Raw genomic sequence first — 23,482 nt, 5'->3', positions numbered from 1 at the left:
TGGTGGCAAAGGGGAGTTAGGGCCTAGCTGCAGAGCGCGCGCGGAGTGATTCTGGAAATTTGCCTGAAAATTTCTGTGCCCATTTTTGAAGTTTTGCTTTTGGGCTGTTTGGGGGTCTTCTACTTGTTTCCGCCTGGGTTGATGGCTCTGGGGCCATTGCTGGGAAGGTCTAATACCGGATAAAAGTGGTTTGGACAAAATCGGAGGCAAATTTTTTTTGCGTTTTTGCTGACTTGCTTGTCTTTGAGGTGCTGTTGGGGGGGGGGGTTCCGGGTGTTTGTGGGTGGGTTTTGGGGTCTGGGAGCACTGCTGGCACAGTCTAATTTTGATTGCATTTGTTTTTCAGGAAATCCATGGTGGAAACCGGGAGTTATGGCCTAGCTGCACAGCGCGATTGGACAGAATTGAAAGAAGGCCGAAAAATATTGTAAGTATGAGATTTTCCATTTTTGCTTTTTGCCTGTTTGGGGGTGTTGTGCTTTTTTGCGGGTGGGTTGGCGGGTCTTGAGGCATTGCTGGGAAGGTCTAATACCGGATAAAAGTGGTTTGGTGAAAATACATGTTGAAAAGCCTTTTGGCACTTTTTTGTAACTTAGGGTTCGTTAGGGTTAGCACTAGCAGCAGTATTCCATGTGTTTCGGGGTGTTCTAGATTTTTGCAACTGAGTTCTGGAGTCTTAGAGCACTCGTGGGTATGTGTAATTGTGGTTTCAAGTGATTTGAAGAAAATCCATGGTGGGAAAGGAGGGATTTGGCCTAGTTAAAGAAAGCGTTTGCCACTATTCTTAACTCAGGGCTCGTTAGGGTTAGCAGTATTGTATTGCATGTGTTTGGGCGGGGGGCTGTTTGTGGGGGGGTTTGCGAGTCTTGGAGCGATGCTGGGTATGGATACTTTTGCTTGCTTCAAAGTGGTTTGCATACAATCCACGGTGGGTAAGGGGGGATTTGGGCCTACTTTACTTTCAAAGTACGTTATGTCACCATTTTTCTACTAGGCCTCGTTTTTTGAGATCTGATTGGGGGTCTTCTACATTTTTGCGACTGGGTTTAGTAAGGGTCTGGGAGCACTGCTGGGAAGGTCTAATTTTGTTCTAAAACACAGTTTACAGTACACGTAGCATGAGGGGAAAGATCCACTAAATTAATTCGCCCATACTTATTTATCCTTCAAAAGGAGACTCAGACAGAGTACGCACTTTCAAAAATATTGTACTGTCTATTAGGAAACTCAAAGTGTGACTTTTTGCACTACAGAGCGTACACACCTTATATTTATTTGTCAGTGGTGTTCTAATATCACTTCCTGTTTTTCCATCAATAATTACAGGCCGGGTTTCAGTCTGTGCAATGGGAAATAAAGGATGAAGTCAGGCTTCACATTAGCGAGCCGCAATTCAGCATTCGCAAGGCAGGCAGTGGACAGGGTGTCTTCTGGTCACCAACATTGATGGACGGAGCGTCAGCTGGAATGGAGGAGTCCTGCTAATAAGAGGAATGGTTTGATGCATGCAACTTACCAAATTCAACAGGACAACCACAACAACATACAGATACAGTATCCGTTCTTTTCTAATTATCTTTTAAGTAATGTTATTGCTGTGAACTTCTATAAGTGTGACTCTGCATTTCTTTGATCTCTGCTTCTAAATTCATCCCTACAGCCATTCTATAGGTTTTACTTCTGCTATTTTTTAAACCTAATTTAATGTAATAAGTGTTTCTCTGAGTGCAGAGATAGGCAAGTGAAAACGCATAATTATTACTGCAGCCCTGTACTGTCGCATTCTTTCATTCACGGTTGTCGAAAGTACTACTTACTTTTCAGTAACAATGCATGCAGTAGTGCATGCACTTCCTTTATGTCACTTAAAAGATTTATGGTTAGCTTTGTACCCAAAGATTTCTTTATCTTCAATTATTGTTTGTCCATGCTGGGCTTTTTTTTTCTTCTCTCACAAAACTTTCCCAAAATACCCCATTCCCATCCATTTTCCAAACCCTAACCCTCTTCCCCCGGGCTGTGTGGTTTTGATTGATGTGTGACTAAATGACAGCAATAATTCCACACACTTGCTGGTGAGGATAAGGTCATAGCAACAGGCTGGTGAAGGAATCCGAGGATACATTCTATTCTTACTCAGCTTGACACTCAATCACTATTGGCAAATGAAAGCAGATTTTCATGTGCGCCATCAACTTGATTGGTCATCAAGAACATCCGCCTCCTAGACGTGGCAAATTATTACGCTGCTGTGTCCTTCACCTTCGGTACTATTTCTTGTAGTAGTAGCCAATGTCAAAGAAATTCAACGCAAGTACTAGTTATACTTTCAATAATTTACCATTTGTTAGGCTACATTGTGGCACTGTTCTAGTGTACTGTCACCTGCTATATTCTCTATTGTACCGTTCTAATGCTACGGTAAGGACAAACAAGGTTTCATTTTCTTTTTTTTCAGATGCTGCAACTGCCACTGTGTAACACCACTAGTAGCACCGCAATGATGACATTTCATCCGCCCAGGATTGCCAACCTTAATCGCCATTTGCCGTGCAGCCAGCCTTGTGCCTAGCCCTATTTCCAAACACAAATTACAGGTAAGATAAACGTTTGGGGGAGGAAGTATAATGGAGTATTAGGAGAGACGAGAGACTGACGCTTGTACTAGTAAAGTCCTAGGACTATTGAATTCACTTACTCTGTGAGAGGAACTTAGTTTTGAAAACATTTGGGCAATTAATTACACAACTTGAATCAAGATACACGTGTTTCGCCCCCTCTTGGCGATTTGCGCCGGGGCTTTCTCAAGGCTAGTTTAGCTTATTGACATAAACGGTTGTGGTTTCCATATAGTTACAGTGTCCCAATTGCGAAAATATAATTCTTCAGAAATAAAACATTTTTTTTTTAGGCTGATGCCCCTGCTCCTAAAGTACAGGGATTCAACCCAAGAACCACCATGTCGGAAGGACTTTAGGAGCAGGGGCGTCAGCCTAAAAAAAAAAAAAATGTTTTATTTCTGAAGAATTATATTTTCGCAATTGGGACACTGTAGCTATATGGAAACCACAACCGTTTATGTCAATAAGCTAAACTAGCCTTGAGAAAGCCCCGGCGCAAATCGCCAAGAGGGGGCGAAACACGTGTCGGCTGTCCTTGTCCTATGAATAAAAATAAAGAAACTTCACTGCAACTAAAATGTCTCTGTCCTCCGTACCACGATCTGGAAAGTATGGATATTAATCTTGCAAAATTGATGTTAATTTCTGTGGAGAACACACTTACCACTTTTCAAAACTGTTTCTTTACTTGAAGCCCAAGAGGTCCAGAGCTTCGAGTGTGTCTCCACCCACCCATCAACACTACTTATTCAAGTGTTGTTCAAGCCTTGAAATCCTTGGACCTTTGCTACTCCATTCACAGCTAGGTAATCAGCCTGTACCTTTGCAGCAATGGATTTGTGCCCATGATTGTTATTTTGTATCTCCATGTTCGCTTGGAACTGTTGGCAGTTCAACGCGTTATAACAGAAGGTACTTCCGTATAAAGTCTATTACAATAGTTGCACTCCTTAGACAGAATGGTTTGGTGGCCACAATCACTTGCTCCCTATGAGCACTGGCCAGTACATAAACAATGTGTTACACAAACATCCTATACAGTCTTTGTTAGGCCAGCATCTTTATTAGTTTTTGCATTTATAAACAATGTAGGATTTTAGTTCACTGACTAGTATGTAGTTAGGAGAGATTGGATTTTTTTATTCCGCATTCCATCCAAGTGTGTAATACAGTACCACAATACCAACATATTATACACATGCTTTTCCTCTTTTTTAGTTGGGAAGTGTTATTCAAATAAATAAAAAATAAAACACCAGAAACGAGAATCTCCCCAAAATTTGGGCCAGGCATTATCAGGCCGATCAAATTAGACTAAAGCGTAATCAGGATAAAAGCTTTGAACAGGGTAAGCTATTTTGCCTAACCTATGCCAAACAGAGGTGGCTTCTCCCTGATAGTTTCTTCAACTTAGTTCTCTCATTGTTCAGGCATACTGATATCTTCTCACATCGGACTTGACGTGAGCATTCAGGTGTTTGATGGTACACCTTTTTAATAGATGACTACTTTCAGGAAATAGAAGACTGCTGCTTGAACAGTCACAGGTATAATAGAGTTTGATAATGGCTTGGTTCTAATGGACCTAAGTAACCATCTGAGACTTATACAGCCTTTCTATCATATTTTGGGTTGTGGAATTTCTCTTCTATCACGTACTCATCATTTCTTCTTTTTACTCACTTTCCCTGACTAATGTGCACTAGCTCTGCATGACATCTAATTAGATGGTGGGGGCCTTTCCTAGTTACTTCTAGTCTCACGTGCACCCTTAGTCTTTCTCCCCACGTGTACTGTAAATACAGGAACCAAGAGCACTTATACATGTTAATGGTTCCCAATCATGTAGGACGCCCAGTAGCACTCAACATTCGCTCCACAGGATGGCTATGAAGTATAAGAAAATGTATCGAACGAGTTTTATTTCATGCCGAAACCCATTATAATATAATATTTAAAAAAATCTTCTTTTTATTTCCCCACAGATTATCCCTGGTTTCTTGTGTTAGAGATTCATTTTTATTATTAAGATGGCCTTGCCACTGAAACGTGCGTAGACCAATACTACCTCTGAGAAATGGTCCTTGAGAGACAGTTCCATCTAAAGCTGCTTTGGTTTGGGATCTAGGATCAACAAAAATTGCCCTCTCTAGATCAACCTTGGACCCCTCATAGGACTGAATCTGCAGTTTTCGTATAAGTATGACTGTAGGTTGAGTGAGTTTGGTTGTGTGGTGATAATTAATTCTTGAAGGTTGCTGTAGGGTTATGCACATTTGCATTTGAAGCAATCAATATTGTGTCTGCCATACCTTTAGAGCTATTGTGTAGATAGACAATGACATATTTGCATATATGTATGTATTTTTCAAACTAAAAGTACACAAAAAAGACGAAAACTATCAAATGTATATACAAACTTTTTTAATATTTAAAGAAAATATGCCAGAGATGCAATAAAATAAAGAATAAAACTTATTCTGTTTATATTTGTTGTATTGTATACAAATGTTGGGTTTGATGGCATGTTAGAACCAGACGAGCTCACATTGAAAGCAATATAGGTCAGACAGAGGTATTGTGTGTTTTAACTAGTTTTTGTTTTCCCCCCTCCTCTTGGACCTGAAAGTAATTAGGGGGGCCTTTTTCCTCACATCCTTAATTTTGTCCATGGTAGTCCAGGGGGCCAGGGTTTACTAAAGTGCTTCACCAGTGCAAAGCAGTGCAACACCAAGCAAAGCAGTTCATGCTATTTAATACCCAGTGCAATTTGTACTTTGCATAAGAAAGGGGCACTTATCTCAGTTACAAAATGGTGCTCTGCTTTGAGTCACAAAGGTATTACTGGGGCAGATCAGATCAAATACCCATAGACTTTGACACATAACTGTTCTGTTGTGCTTTACATAAAAAAATAACTTATTGAATAAGCAATAGATAAAGGAAAGTACGTTCCTTTCTCCATAGAATCAGTGCATTGCACTGCTGTTCACAGAACACCTCTGATGTGTGGGATGTTTCTGAGTCTGTCTAGGCATACGAATTTGGACTTGAAGGCTATGCTTCTGGTGCAAATCCTTTGCTAGACAGTGCAGGCAACCTTGCTGGAGTGCCAGTGCTGAGGGTGGAACCAGCAGCAGTCCAATCTTAGTAGTTATGGCTCTGTGCTGTGCTTTCCTCTATGTGCAACTCAGCACCACAAATGTTGTTGTTGGACTGCTGAAAGAATAGTAAGTCAAAGCCAGGGAGTGTTTGATTCCGGTCCAGGAAAGACATGGCTTGGCAGTTCTGGCTGGACTGTTACCATGAGGCACAGGGTCAGACTGATTTGCATATGGCCATGTCTGAACTGGGGTGGTGTGGAGTGCAAAAAACCGATGGATTTAGGCCCAGATCTCTGTACTGGGGTGAATGTATGACATTGTTCTGCCTTCCGTGCATCAACTGTGGTTTTTGCATTCGTCACCCTGAGTGGGATGGGTATGCTAAGACGTGAGTCCCATGCACTCCACACCACTGGATTCAAGCAAGCCGGGCTGAAGACGGCTGGAATGCCAGAAATCGGTCCTCGGAAGCTTGTGTCCGGTCCAGGGAAGGCATGGCTTGGCAGTACGGGCTGGACTGTTCCCATGAGGCACAGGGTCAGACTGATTTGCATATGGCCATGTCTGAACTGGGGTGGTGTGGAATGCAAAAAAACGATGAATTTGGGCCCAGATCTCTGTACTGGGGTGGATGTATGACATTGTTCTGCATTCTGTCCATCAACTGTGTTTTATTGCATTTGTCACCCCGAGTGGGATGGGTATGCTCAGACGTGAGTCCCATGCTCTCCACACCACTGGATTCAAGCAAGCCGGGCTGAAGACGGCTGAAATGCCAGAAACCGGTCCTCGGAAGCTTGTTTCCAGTCCAGGGAAGGCATGGCTTGGCAGTTCGGGCTGGACTGTTCCCATGAGGCACAGGGTCAGACTGATTTGCATATGGCCATGTATGAACTGGGGTGGTGTGAAGTGCAAAAAAACGATGGATTTGGGCCTAGATCTCTGTACTGGGGTGAATGTATGACATTGTTCTGCATTCTGTCCATCAACTGTGTTTTTTTGCATTTGTCACCCCGAGTGGGATGGGTATGCTCAGACGTGAGTCCCATGCTCTCCACACTACGGGATTCAAGCAAGCCGGGCAGAAGACGGCTGAAATGCCAGAAACCGATCCTCGGAAGCTTGTTTCCGGTCCAGGGAAGGCATGGCTTGGCAGTTTGGGCTGGACTGTTCCCATGAGGCACAGGGTCAGACTGATTTGCATATGGCCATGTCTGAACTGGGGTGGTGTGGAGTGCAAAAAAACGATGGATTTGGGCCCAGATCTCTGTACCGGGGTGAATGTATGACATTGTTCTGCATTCTGTCCATCAACTGTGTTTTTTTGCATTTGTCACCCCGAGTGGGATGGGTATGCTCAGACGGGAGTCCCATGCTCTCCACACCACTGGATTCAAGCAAGCCGGGCTAACGATGGCTGAAAATCCAGAAACCGGTCCTCGGAAGTTTGTTTCCGGTCCAGGGAAGGCATGGCTTGGCAGTTCGGGCTGGACTGTTCCCATGAGGCACAGGGTTAGACTGATTTGCATATGTCTGAACTGGGGTGGTGTGGCGTGCAAAAAACAATGGATTTGGGCCCAGATCTCTGTACTGGGGTGAATGTACGACATTGTTCTGCATTCTGTCCATCATCAACTGTGTTTTTTTGCATTTGTCACCCCGAGTGGGATGGGTATGCTCAGACGTGAGTCCCATGCTCTCCACACCACTGGATTCAAGCAAGCCGGGCTGAAGACGGCTGAAATGCCAGAAACCGGTCCTCTGAAGCTTGTTTCCGGTCCAGGGAAGGCATGGCTTGGCAGTTCGGGCTGGACTGTTCCCATGAGGCACAGGGTCAGACTGATTTGCATATGGCCATGTCTGAACTGGGGTGGTGTGGAGTGCAAAAAAACGATGGATTTGGGCCCAGATCTCTGTACTGGGGTGAATGTATGACATTGTTCTGCATTCTGTCCATCAAATGTGTTTTTTTGCATTTGTCACCCTGAGTGGGATGGGTATGCTCAGACGTGAGTCCCATGCTCTCCACACCACTGAATTCAAGCAAGCCAGGCTGAAGACGGCTGAAATGCCAGAAACTGGTCCTCAGAAGCTTGTTTCCGGTCCAGGGAAGGCATGGCTTGGCAGTTCGGGCTGGACTGTTCCCATGAGGAACAGGGTCAGACTGATTTGCATATGGCCATGTCTGAACTGGGGTGGTGTGGAGTGCAAAAAAACGATGGATTTGGGCCCAGATCTCTGTACTGGGGTGAATGTATGACATTGTTCTGCATTCTGTCCATCAACTGTGTTGTTTTGCATGTGTCACCCCGAGTGGGATGGGTATGCTCAGACGTGAGTCCCATGCTCTCCACACCACTAGATTCAAGCAAGCCGGGCTGAAGACGGCTGAAATGCCAGAAACCGGTCCTCGGGAGCTTGTTTCCGGTCCAGGGAAGGCATGGCTTGGCAGTTCGGGCTGGACTGTTCCAACGAGGCACAGTGTCAGACTGATTTTAATATGGCCATGTCTGAACTGGGGTGGTGTGGAGTGCAAAAAAATGATGGATTTGGGCCCAGATCTCTGTACTGGGGTGAATGTATGACATTGCTCTGCATTCTGTCCATCAACTGTGTTTTTTTGCATTTCTCCTGTGTTGAGGCTATTTTGGGGGGATACAGTCATGAATCTAATCCTGGCCCCATCAGTTAAATTAGTGTAGTGGTTGGTTTATGTTATGTAAATCCCCTTAATCTCTGTCGTTGTTTCCTATGGGGTATCCTGGATTCCCGAGTTGTTTTGTCCTTTGCTTGTGTTTAGTGTTGCATTTGTTTGTGTTGTATGTCATCGAGGAAGAAACCAAGGGCTTGCGCGACCTTGGCAAGTCACGGTGGCCTTGATGGATGTGGTACACAGTCATCTTTTCACTCGTGTCCACAGCTCCAGCGCCGCTTTACCTTAAGAAGTCCTAGGGGGATATGTTGTATGACGCACAAGGAGGAAATCCTTTTCTCTGCTTCACAGTCGGAAGAACCAACTCACAACTGCTTGTTTCCAGTATTAAGCTGCATACCTCAATATCAGGATACCAGAGTATGTGGAGGTAACTCTTGTTAAAAGGCATCTGAGCTCGGTTGAGCCCTTCTGTTACAGTGCATGCAAGAGCTGGATGCTGTATTGTAATGTATGCAAGCACTGGTTTCTGCAATAATAGCGCATGCATGTACAGGATTCATAAATACTCATGCATGCAAGGCTGCACCTCAATTATTGTGCACGCAAACTTGCATCAAGATAAAAGGGCAGCCAATAAACACTGCCATAAAATTCATAGTGCATGCTAAGACGTCACAAATCATTTACACTCCTCCACCTGCACTACCATTATGCAACCCACTTGGAACGCATCTCCCTAAGAAAGATTGACACCAGTAAATCTGCAGCTGGATTTTGGCATATCGCGTTGTACTGGAGGAGGCATACCCAAGCCAGTGAGAGTGTGAAAAATAACATTTTCCCTAGTGATTATATGTTGTTTGACATATAGTGTTACTAAAGGTTATTATATATGTTTACAGTGTTTATAGACTGGTATGAGATAATTTACGCACTTACCTTCTGTGAGGGTTATAGAATCCATACTTCCTAGGTTGCTTCCGGAACCAGTTTGTCATGCCACATAGTCCCTCAAATAATGAATACCAAAGTGGATAAAGGTAGCTATTGTAGAGTTTAGAGTGGGGAGCTTGCACGGGGTAGAAGCGTACCCTTCTTGAACAACTAATATATGACCTTTAGATTTAAGGTTCACATCTGTGTATATAGAGGGATCTCATTATGAACATGGAGGACCACCTCTTCTGAGCTCAACTCCTCTTCCTTGTTTAGGATTACACGCACAAGTAATAAGGTAGGGATTGCGGCATTGGCCCACATTGTCTCTGCAAGGACATGCCGCAGGCTTAAGGCAAGGGTGAGTCTGAAAGATATAGAGGAAATTTCACCTACTACTGACCAAGGAAACACAATAGTTCATTTGCTTTTTGATTTGTCTGCAGCTTTCTATAGAAACAGATCATAAAATCTTGCTTACATATATGGAAAACTGAGGGATTAAAGGACCGGTCTTTTCGTCAGTTGTATCTTTCCTATACGATCCTACCCTGTAGTGGTTCTTCCTCCTCACTGCTCACAAGAAGAAAGCATCTCGTATGGAGAACCACAGGGCTCAACTCTGTCACCTGTCTTCAACATTTATCAAACCCAAGATTGATTTGGATGAGGCAAGTCTGTGCTGTGCTTTCATAAGCAAGGTATACTGAATAAATTATCCTGTTCCAGCAAGACTCCCTGGTTTCAGCCAATGAGCTTTCTAAGTGTCTTTTAGCAACTCAGACATTGATGCCAATAAATATTCCCTCCAACTGAATGCTTGCCAGTCATAGCTACTGTAGGTGGGCTCCTGTCCAGAAAGATGCAGTGAGAATCTCTGGCCTATGGTGCTGGGAACTGCGCTCCAGAGCGGACGGTTGGGCAGGCAGGATTGGTTAAATACAAAAGCAGTGATACAGCCTCCCACCGGCATTCGAGCAGCGAAGGGCAGGTAACAAGCTGATATCTTGAACAGGTCAATGTGAGTATTTTCCGTCATGTGGTCACCACGAAGTAGGGTTTTCTGCATTTATAAACTGCTGCCATGTGTTCATTGTGATTCTATCACTCACAGGGACACTTCTACATATCGAGCTCCTCGCCGATGAGGCTTCCCCAAACTACATGTTGGGATAGGAAGATGTGTATTTACATGTTGTCTGTCACATTTGTGTCGCAAATTTCTCACCCTAGATTAGCATTTTTACTCCAATGTGCATAGGTTTTAAGCCTCACCATTGATCTCAGCATGTGTGCCGATGTATCTTTACCAATAACTGCTTGTCACACAATTGTGGGTACAGATGAGCAGTGATTTGGGTCACTTCACAAACTGATTCCCACTGTGTGGGTTATGTTTACGCCAGCATGCTTCTTTTTAACAGGTAACTATCCTCATGCTGAGGACACTCACACATCTTATGTGTGTTGATGTGTCTCTACCAATCACTGCCTGTCATAGTATTGTGGGTACAGATGAGCAGTGCGCTGGGTTATTTCACAAGCCGGTTCACTGCGAGTGGGTTATGAGTGTGCTAGCATGCATCTTTTTAATTCATAACTATCCTCACGCTTAGATGACTAATCGGTACAAAAGGGGTTGGTGATGGACGGAGCATCTGAACCAATCAAACACTCACACCCAGTCAAAAGATCTGGGTTTGATCCATCACCATTCTTTAGCCCACTCTGCCACCCCAGTTCAGACATGGCTATATGCAAATCAGTCTGACCCTGTGCCTCATGGGAATAGTCCAGCCCGAACTGCCAAGCCATGCCTCGCCTGGACCGGAAACAAGCTTCCGAGGACCGGTTTCTGACATTCCAGCCGTCTTCAGCTCGGCTTGCTTGAATCCAGTGGCAAAGTGAGCAAGGGACTCACGTCTGAGCATACCCTGCCACACTTATGGCGGCCAAAAGCAGTACAAAAGCATCTGAACCAATCAAACACTCACACCCAGTCAAAAGATCTGGGTTTGATCCATCACCATTCTTTAGCGCACTCTGCCACCCCAGATGACTAATCAGCATCGTGATAAATATGCTATCGGATACAGAGGTTGGTTATGATTCAACACGTATGATTTGCATGGTAATACTTAGTAAGAAGAATTTTTAAAGGACTAGTGTTGCTTTCTCTCTTTCTCTTTTTAGGTTGGATTTAGAAGTTTTTTTCCCTGCTGGTGCAGTGACACCCTGACCACACCTGAATATAGGTACTACAGGGGTTACTCAGTGTCGCTGTCTAAGACCCCTGTTCGTCACTCTTTACACAATGCACAGTCCTGAAGAAAAGCCATAGGATCCACTAGGGACCTCTAGAGGCGTGAAAGATGTTGACCTAGATTTAAATGTATTTACTTTTCACCACCCCTACCACCTAGACTAAGCAGAAGGAAAATACTGACTCCTCTGACTATTAGATCAAGAGTACTTCTCTTGTCGCAAATTTTTAACCATACCACATGGTCCCATGAATAAAGTTTTCTTAGGGTACCAGTGTGGTATTTTTAATTCACTCACGTCACTCCTCACATACCCACACTCACCACTGTGGTGTTTCTCCAAAAGATCTTCATTAAGGAGCCCTCTCAAGGGGCCCGTGGGGGACTACAGCACCACCCTCATGAGGAGCAACGCCCGGTGATGAAGCATGACACCCACTTGGGTGTGTGAGGGCACTTCCTCAAAAAGTAGGAATTCCCCCCTCTGAGACTACCTCATCCAACCAATCTTTTGAAAAAGTCACTTTCGCTAGTCCATTCATCGACCAAATAGCCTGCTTTTCTTTCTTTTAGGAATACTTACCCTCCAGGGATTGCAACTGTGACCCTACCAGTAAAATGTTAAACATCACTGAGGATTCTCCATGCATTCATTTCACCATGTTTGATCAACTAAAAACCCAGAAAATTAATTGGGTATTTCACTTAGGAATTTCCATAAATGAGTTATCCCATCTTATATTATGAATTTACTTTGCATTATGTAATATGTAGAACAGCCTGATTCTATGCTCGGGCTACTGCAGCTGAGTCACAACTATGCTAAGCACCTGTAAAATTTAAATTATGAAGCCATAATTTGCAAGAGTTAGGGAATTTCGTGTTACATTTGTTATGGGAAATTTAAAAATTTACGACAATCTGCCAAGTCAAATAATTACTATGCCATTCACTGCACCATTGAGGTTTACTATGCTAACTTTACCATTAATAACATCACTGTTGACATCTCAAACTACATCATTGATGACATCTCTGAAAAGACAATACTCATATACCGCACAGAGTTACAGAGTGTCCATGCGTGAATCCACAGCACGGAAATAGTGTAAGTCCTGGAGGCAAGTGTAATTGTGCATGCTGAAAATTATATGGTGACCATTTAAAAATCATTAAGATTTGGGGCATATGTATTACTCCAAATTAAACAAGGCCAGGTTGAACACACCAGATGTGTGCTACAGAGATATGTTCCAATGTAAATTGTCTCTCAAAGTCAAAGCCTGTTATAAAAATTATGTGAGAAAAGACAAAGCTCCCGTAAGCATAGTTTTAAGGTTATATACCATTATGGTGATCTCAGTAATGTGTGTTCTATATTGTACCAGCTACAGAAGTTGCCCGTAGGTCCTCGTAGGTATCCTTTCAGTTGCAAATGCATACCTATTAACCTCTTCACTTAAAATTGTAGGGCATGTGAAATGTTGGAGAGAGAGGAAATTGGCCAAGTATTGTAAGTTGAGTTACTTCAAGTCCACACACTCTATAGGAAATTGTCACAATGATTGTAGGTGTCATCAGTGTTGTCATCAATGATGTTATTGAACATGTGAAGCGTATTGTAATTTGTGAGGTCATAAGTAGTACATAGAGGAGGTGCAGTTTATAGTTAGCTCTGTAAACTATCACTGGTAAATTTCAGTGTTTTTTTTGCTTTTGAAATGCTGGATTTTATCTTATTTTAGCATATAAGTATAATGTTGCTTTAAACTTAGTTTCATTAGTGTATTTCTATGTTTTTTTTACATAAGCTAAGATCTTATTACCATACCATACTATTACTTCAATTTAACTTTTTTTCCTTGTGAATTTCTGAAGTTTTTGATCATATTGAACCAACTTCCCCTTGCTGCTGGCATTCATTTCAGCTGCACCCATCCTATAGCCATCCATGTTATACACACAAAAACACAATGGTGATAATGATGTAATGGTTAGCTTAGGTGCTAATACCTTAACTTATGTTAAAATAAATGTCTCAACCTGTGGACATGATGTGCACTGACACCTCAACAAGCTGCCACCAAATGGCACAGACTTTCGACATACAATGTGTAGATTGTCAGCAACGCCTAGTGTCACACTAGACCCGGCATCCAGCATACAATAAGGATTTGACAGTGGAATTTCCTTACGGCCAGATTCTGCTCCCAACCTTCTGCATGTTTCCACTCTCACTGTGCATGGCCTTTGGCCATAGGATTGGCCACAGACCCTCAGCTGCATCCAGGCATGGTACTCATCTTTTCATGAATAAATCAAAAGGAGGGACGAGGAAAGGTTGTCCTATCTGTTCCCCGAAAACATAGTGGAGAAAATCAAAATTGGATAGGACACTTGTTACCACTTATACCAAGAGAAATATTGTGAAACCCTCATAAACGTTGTGTATAACGAGAAGCGGTATATCTTGTTCTCCGCCCCACACAAACGTTTTGGCAGCAATCATCGGGTTAGACAAAGTGTGTAATGCCTAGCCTCGCCCGAGGCTTTCTCTGGTTTTTTCGTGGCAGTCTCCAGAGATAAAAAATTCGAATAACCCCGACAGAAAAAGGCACAAAAAAGAATAAAATAGTTTCCAGCCGAGTGAGATACTCTTATTTTATTAGTATCGGTGGACAACTAATTTTAAAAGAAGTTGGTATGCTCGCTGGAAAATTAGGAATCCATAGCATATATGACTAATTTTGACAAAAACGTCGACATGTTTCTGCTCTGTTGGCCCGTGGGTCTGAGAGCATTCGTCAGGACAAAGACAACAATAAACAGAAATCTACCTATCACTATTTGTGATGTAGAGGGGTAGAGATATAATTTACAGTCTTAACCTTTTTTAAACATTAATAAGGTAAGACCTCACTTGGGGTATGACAGACTTCCTCACCATTACAAAATGTGCTGTACACTCACTCCCGTTTTTCTATCACGTTCTATCTATCAGGTTCACAAATCCGAGTACACCTGATTAGAGGTATGTCACACTCCTTGTAATTTCATATGTCGCAACTAGTCGCCACCATTAACTCGCTAACATGTCCTTTTTGTTCTTAAAATACCCTAATAGCGCATGCCTTTAATGAACTCGCATGAAAAATGGTACAATGTTTTTCCATTTTAAAATAGCACTTTGGTAAATGCCACTAGTGACCCCAACTTTTTCTTCATATTTACAGGTGACTTCATAGAACCTAATAAGGGTAAGACTGTAAATTATATCTCTACCCCTCTACATCACAAATAGTGATAGGTAGATTTCTGTTTATTGTTGTCTTTGTCCTGACGAATGCTCTCAGACCCACGGGCCAACAGAGCAGAAACATGTCGACGTTTTTGTCAAAATTAGTCATATATGCTATGGATTCCTAATTTTCCAGCGAGCATACCAACTTCTTTTAAAATTAGTTGTCCACCGATACTAATAAAATAAGAGTATCTCACTCGGCTGGAAACTATTTTATTCTTTTTTGTGCCTTTTTCTGTTGGGGTTATTCGAATTTTTTATCTCTGGAGACTGCCACGAAAAAACCAGAGAAAGCCTCGGGCGAGGCTAGGCATTACACACTTTGTCTAACCCGATGATTGCTGCCAAAACGTTTGTGTGGGGCGGAGAACAAGATATACCGCTTCTCGTTATACACAACGTTTATGAGGGTTTCACAATATTTCTCTTGGTATAAGTGGTAACAAGTGTCCTATCCAATTTTGATTTTCTCCACTCATCTTTTCATGACCATCTAACGCACTGTTTCCTCCACTTTCGGCCCTTCACATCAATAGTTGACTAAAGAGGGTTTATTAGTGCATGATGTTAAGTGGACAGCTATCTGCAGGTGACCTACTGCCAATACATTCATTCTTTGGGTGAATGCAAGAAAGAAAACAAATACATCCACCAAAAGTACTTTATTTCTGAAATAGCCAATTCCTTTTGTTTCTTTGAAAAGCTTACACATAAGCTTTTAGGAGTCCAATCATTGACTTAGGTTATAATAATACTCTCCTCATTCACATAGCCTATAGCAAACTGTCAAAATCATTGGTTGAGCTCATTAGTAATTTTAAGAACACTATTACTTAAATATAATTGGTGATGTCATCAAATGACGAAATGTATTATGTCATTACTGATGCCATTTGTGAGGTCATAAGCAGTGTGTGATGGGGTTGCAAGTTATAGTTAGGTCACTAAACTCTAACTGGTTTATTTCAGTGGTCTTTTTTTACATTAACTTGCTTCTCATTCCAGCACCTAACTATAACATCACTTTACACACACACACACACACACACACACACACATACACACATATATATATATATATATATATATATATATATATATATATATATATATATATATATATATATATATATATATATATTCACAGAAAAAAACCATAGGTTATAGACCATATATAGTTAGGGATTAGCATTTAAAAAACCTTATTTTATTTGCACAAAACCATTGAAATTCCATATATAGTTAGTTGCACTAACTATATATCGCGGACCCGCAATCCACTGCTAATGATGTCACATATTACATCATTCATGACATGGTCAGTGACATCACTGATGACATCACTGATGACATCTCAAATGACATCACTGATGACATCACTGATGACATCTCAAATGACATCACTGATGACATCACTGACATCTCATTTGACATTACTGATTACATCACTGATGATATCATTTATGTGATAATACATCTTCAGACTCTAATATAACCTTAGATACACTCAGTGTAAACAGGCACTCACAGACTGTCACACATCCATGGAGTTACTCACACACCTAGTCAGTCATGCAAAGAATCAATCACATCTCCATTTCCTCAACTATACAGTTATACACACCTTACTTATTCAAACATATACTAACACATATTTACTCTCTTATACAATCCTTGATACAAGTTCACAATGATTCATACAGCCACTCTCACATTCACTGGCTCTTATGTTTAGTTATTTATATATGTCAACTCTCACATGGAGTGTGTTTTACATATGTACTTACTTTGACATGTAGCACTGAGATATCCATTCACTCACCAATATACTCATGCACACAGTCAACTGTCCATACAGCTGTTTCTATATGCACTTTTGAACCCATGCACCTAGGGAATCAACTGCTCACACATCTATGCACAGAGTTATACACCTCCCAGCCACCCACACACATACTCAGTCTCCCATACAAATACTCGGGCAACCATTCAATAACCCATATAGTTACTGATATAGCTACTGATTTAAACATGCAGCAGTTTACAGAACAACATAAATAATGATTGCCAAATTAAGACACTTTAATCACTAACCCATGCACTCAGTGAGACACATTTAATCATTCTCTCATACAGTCAGTCATGCACCTACTAAATCCTTCATCCAGACACTTATACATCCACTCATTCTTCAATATGTAAGACATATTTTAACTTTACAGAAACATACAGTCACTGGGTGTTGTCATCAGTGATGTCATCAGTGATTTCATTTGAGATGTCATCAGTGATGTCATCAGTGATGTCACTGACCATGTCATGAATGATGTAATATGTGACATCATTAGCAGTGGATTGCGGGTCTGCGATATATAGTTAGTGCAACTAACTATATATGGAATTTTAATGGTTTTGTGCAAATAAAATAAGGTTTTTTAAATGCTAATCCCTAACTATATATGGTCTATAACCTATGGTTTTTTCTGTGAATTTCATTGGTTTTTTAAAAGCTAACATCTGTAGCTGTATAATGTATTCTTCTTTAAATCCCAAAATATATTTTAGATGTTTATTGATATTTTTTTTTTTGATATTTTTTTTCTTCGCTTCCGGTAAGCGAACCGGGAAGCTTTCCGTTAGCTCATCTTGATGCCGCGATCTAGTACGTGAACCGGTAAACGTTTCGTTAGCGGAACTGTGATGCATCGCGGAAGCGCGACGTATCACGTTGTCGCGTAATGCGTCTTATGGCGCGCCGCGTTAGCGCTCCAGGAAGTGCTCCGGACCGCGAACCGGAAACGATCCGGGACGCGGCGCGCACCGCGTAGCGTAAGCGGAACAGGTCATGTGACTTGTTTATCAAACTTTTCATTGGTTTATTTCACTTTTGGTTTCCAAATGATGTATGACTAGGTCATGTAACCGAAAAATAACACTTTTCATTGGTTCATAACTTTTGCTTTTCCCAAATCATGTAAACCCCTCCTTCTTTCCTCACTCTGACTTTCATCTTGGTGAGAGAAAGACCATTTTCCAATATTACAACAATGGCTTCTATCCTTGCTTCAGCTGGTGGACCCCCACCACCACCTCAACCTCCTCATGACAAGAGAGGACCACCATCACAATTCATTTCCAACAGAGAGGAGGAAGAGGAGGACCTAGAAGAAGAGGACACAGATGAACCTCAATTTATTCAGGAGTTGCCCCGTGTTTCCCGAAGGAAAACAAGTTTTATATGGCAGTTTTTCTCAATCCCTCGAGGGGAGAAGAAGGTTAATGCCAAGTATGCCACCTGCCTAATCTGCAAATGCAGATTATCTCGAGGCACTGACAAAAAGTATAGTATGGGCAACTATACTATGCATCGCCATATGGCCAGGTGGCATCCATTAAATTACAGCCGGGCAGAGTTAAGGGACCTTCAAGATAATCCCCCGACAACTCCTGTGGCCAGATCAACATCAAGTATATCTTTGACTGGAAGAGAGGCACAGGAAACTGTGTCAAACATACAGCCAAACTTCAAGCACATGAAGTTAACGTGCATATATTGTGGTGCTCTGCTCTCATGTGGGAACATGAGCGTGAACTTAATCAACTTGGTGTTTGAAAACCATAATTGCCCTAACCCACCCAAGCAGTAATTTTTTTTTTGCTCCTGTTGAGCCCTTTTCAATGCCTGTTTTTTTTATTGTTTCCCCTCCATGAAAAACACAAAAAAAACATAAAACTGTTCTAAAAATACAAAAAAACAAAAAATGTTCAGAAAAAAAAAAAAACAACAAAAACATAAAAATAAGTTCTTTTCAGAACTACCTCCCCTTTCAAATAAAATTGCTAGAATGTTTAGCACTCTGGCAAGCTCTATTTATTTTGGTTCGCTTTCTGGTTCGCTGCCCGGTTCGCGAACTTGAAGCGAACCAAAAAAATATTTTTAAAAAAAAAAGAAGAGTTAGTATAAGGGAAGTAAACAGAGAGTAATGTTAAAAGAAAGACAGCTATAGGGAGTAAACCAGAGATACTGTTTAATAGATCTATTTATTAATTCAGGATGACGATAAGGTGTGATCTCTCCTGAGGTTTGTTTAAGGTGAGACCTACTCAGGGTTACAGATCAATTTTACACTTGTTGAAGAATATAAAGCAGATAAAGCATGTGAAGGCCTACCAATGACGTAAGTCATGTCCTCTTATTACATCATTCATGACATGGTCAGTGACATCATCAGCAGTGCATTGCGGGTAAAAAGAGTAAAAAACATTTACCTTATAATTCTTGTTACCTTTTTAAAATATTTTTTCATACTTTCAATCTGTAAAAGAGAGAACAAACATTTCCAAAAATATTAAAACATGTATTTAAAAATTAGAAAAGAAAAGGGAAAACGTTCAAGAAGAAACAGTTTTTCAACAACTTTGACATTTACAGAAGCCTCTGCTTCTCTACATCCCCTACACAATCCTAAAGATATATATTTTAAAGAAACAGTATCTTCATGCTGATGAACTGAGGCCTATTTTGGAACATGGTACTTCTTTTGCACTGCAGATGTCTCACAATAGCGATGCAATAGCAGCGCAAAAAAGATGTAAAAACAACAGGTGATGGACCGAATGTGGATCAATGTCACACACTCACCCCAGTCCAAAGATCTGGGCCCAAATCCATCGTTTTTTTGCACTCCACACCACCCCGGGTTAGACAATGGCGATATGCAAATCAGCTCTGACCCTGTGCCCCATGGGAACAGTCCAGTCCGAACTACAAAAGCCATGTCCTTCCCAGAACGGAATCAAGCATCCGAGGGTCAGAGCTGATTTGCATATCGCCATTGTCTAACCCGGGGTGGTGTGGAGTGCAAAAAAACGATGTATTTGGGCCCAGATTTTTGGACTGGGTTGAATGTGTGACATTGATCCACATTCGGTCCATCACCTGTTTTGTTTGCAAAAAAGATGTAAAGCCATCATAAAATTGTGTCTAACATTTTAAATGATTGTTTCAGGATGCAAATAAGATGTGTGCTTTCAAGAGCTTTCTTTGAGGTGAGGCCTATTTCTTTTTTTATAAAAAAACAGTACCCAGAAGTACAGCACTGTAAGCATTAAAATTGACACTTACAGAAGACTCAGTTTCTCCATATCTACCTCACATTTCTAAATGTATATCATAAGTACAAAAAGCAAAACATTAATTATACATGGTACATGCTTTATTTTTTGCTGTTCTCAGAATGTATCAAATTTCACTTAAATCAGTGACTTGAAGGTATTCATCATGTAACAGCGGGGAAAAAAAAACACAATCAAAATGATTGTGTTTAAAAAACCCATACAACCTAAGAAATCTGAATTCAAAACTCCTTAAAATTAACTTACTTTCAATGACGTCGAAGGATGTCCTATGAACAGTGTCCACTCTGTTGTGCTATAAATATTTTCAGCCCGCCACTTTCTGAAAGAAAACCTCCATCGTTTTGAAAAATATGTTACATACAACAAAAGACTTCTCACATTCTACCACATGTTTCCACTAGGCCAAATCATGTTGCAGCGATTCACAAGTCTTGTAATTCTTCTAATCAAATCCCGTCATTTTCTATTTTCGCAACTTTCAAAAAGAAAACATTTAAGATTATTTTCACAATCCTGGACTACTAATATCTTACCCTTCTTTGTCACTCATGTTCTCCTTTTCCTATGACACTGATTCTGCTTACTATGAAGCAGACTTACTTGCATCAGGTTTATATAGTTGGATTTTTAAATTGACATTATAATTAAAAGTTTTGGAACAATAATCTAGACAGCATTGCAGACTTACATTCCCTCTACTTGATGAACCTTTTGCAATTCCTCACAGGAAATCCCGAGATTCTTTCTTTAAAATTTTGGTTTTAAAAACACCAGGTAAGAATTTTTAAGGTCAAACAGCAATTTCTTTTTAAAAGTTACAACGGAATCATTGCAGAATGACCAGCCGTTTGGAGACTTTAAATAAGCTGTATAATGTCCTGATGTTGTTGAAGGACCATCGTGATAGATAATTGCTACAGTTACAAAAGTCCTTCCTGATATTGACAGCTGAGAAGCCACAAATTTTTTTATTAAAGTTGACAATTTTGATCCATCAGGCCTACATCGTTGGATCATTAAAATGACATACTGGCCATATCTACGTATAAATAATGTTGACATCATTTCAGATTTACATTGGCTACACTCCATGTTGTGATCCGCTGCATTTACTAGCTTATTAAAGGAGACTGATTTACTGTCTGGCAAAGTTAAATATATAAATCTTTATGAGTCTACACTAGTACTACTTGATACCATACAGTTCTCGCAGTCATGCTGCCATTGATAAGAAAGCCCAAACAGGTGATCTACATCTACACCCTCATCTTGCAATACATCAAGCATATACATTAAAAACTCCTGACAATCTTGCTGATTATTTTCAGAGAAGTCTGTTTGACCTGAACATTCATCTAACAGATAACGAACTTCAGACACACTTTCTACTTTTGTTCGATCAGTGCTACATTTCTCTAAAACAGAATTCAACAAACAGCATAAACTTTGTTCCGAATTCAACAGAATCTGTTCTTTTAAACTCTCTAGTGAAAACAGAACATTAACCACTACATTTGCATAGCAGTTGACACCAGAACTGTTTTCAAATTGAAAACCGACAACATCTTCAACAGAATCCACTTTCTTTCTGCTAACAATTTTCGGTTCATTGACTTTTGGTCTTTTTGCTACAACCTCCCTACTATTACTGATATTTCTACGTTTCCGGCATACCACACGTTTCTCAAACAAAGGATATTGAGGCAAATGTGGCGCATACTCTCTTCTTAACCTATTGTATTCCTTAACACAATCTAGATCCGCACAAATGTTTGTGACATCACAGTCAATCAAGTACAATCCCGATAAAGTTCTAACTCGTGACAATGCCACATATGCCATACCCTCCTTGAACACAGAACTGCCAATATTCACCAATGCACTGTCTACACTTAAACCTTGCGATTTATGGATTGTCACCGCATATGCCAAGCAAACAGGAAACTGTTTACGGCGTACATATAAGTCTTTAACAAGCAAAAACCTAGCAGAACAACGACCAATTAGCTGTACTTCCTCAATGCCATCAAATTTAATTTTTAAAAATTCTATTCCATCTCTATTTCTGTATTTCTCAAAATCAACAACATTACCCATTGATCCATTTACCAGACCTCTTTCAACATGTAAATTCCTTCTCAAAATGATTCGGCAATTTAAACACACATTCAAAGTCTTTTCAAAACCCGCAGTTTTAGATATAGTCTTCTCTAATGAATCCAATTTTGTTTTCAAATTCTCTGACAAAATAATTGTTGATCCCATATGCTCTATTTTGTCAATAGCTTCAAGTTTCACAATCTCTTGCTTTTCTAAATTCAACATTTTGTTGTTGAAGAAGGCACATTCTGCAAGAGTTGGCATCAAACATATTCCGGATTTCTTCTCAGTAATTTTCTGAAAAATATTCTCAGGCACAATCTCTTGTTCGGGATATAAATTTGAAAGTAATCGTGCATTTAAAGCTTCTTTTCCATGCTCGGTCACTTTTCCAATTCTAATATCTTGTAGAATTTTCTTGTAATCTTCATCCTTCGCCTGACGCATATTTTCATGCAGTTCAGCATAATTGAAGTTTAACCATATATTGACGTTGCCAATGCTCCCTAGGCACTTCCTGGTATCTTCATGCGTGAGTATTTTGAACACAGGTTGACCTTTTACTGGTGTCAGCTGCAGAAGATCTCCGAAAACAATGATGTGTTTGCCACCAAATAACACATCATATTCAGTTTTAAGTACTTCTTGCATTCTCAAATGCACAAAGGCAAGCATGACATTGGAAACCATGCTTACTTCGTCAATGATAAGTAGTTTCATTTTCCTCAAGACTCTTGAAACTTCACAGCAAGCATCCCCAGATAACTTGTTGTATTGTAATTTGTTGTCATGCTCCACTGGCAGCATCAGTAGACGATGCAAAGTAATACCTTTAATGTTATGTGCTGCCAGTCCAGTAGGAGCGGTGACAACACAAGACAGCGATGACTCAGTCCTTTCCTGCAAATAACAAGAAATTGCTTTAATGAGGAAACTTTTTCCAGTTCCCGCTTCTCCACTCACGTACAGTCGGACAGGCTTCAACGATGTACATGAGCACTCTTTCTTCTCATGACTTAATCCATGCTCAATTTGCTTGGTAACTTCATCATATATTTTCCTCTGCTCAACGTTGAGTTGTTTTTCCAAGTCTTCTAAGTTAACTGAATCCTCCTGAGCATGTGCCATGGCTCTTTCCACTTCATTCATCGCAGTGGCAGCTTCATTTTCAATAATAGGTCCTCCAAGTGGATCTTGACTCAATGAAACAGAACTCTGACTATCCTGAGAACTGTCTCTGGCAATCTCGGCTGCAATCGTTGCTTCCTACTCAATTTCCAAAGTTAGCATTTCTTGATATTTGTGAAAAGCAGGACATTCTATGGTCTCCTTAGCAGCAGTGAAAGAGTCTTCGTAACAGA

This window comes from Lissotriton vulgaris, chromosome 8, assembly GCF_964263255.1.
Source record: "Lissotriton vulgaris chromosome 8, aLisVul1.2, whole genome shotgun sequence".
In the NCBI taxonomy this organism is placed as follows: Eukaryota; Metazoa; Chordata; class Amphibia; order Caudata; family Salamandridae; genus Lissotriton; species Lissotriton vulgaris.
Note: the sequence above shows the minus strand (reverse complement) of the source record.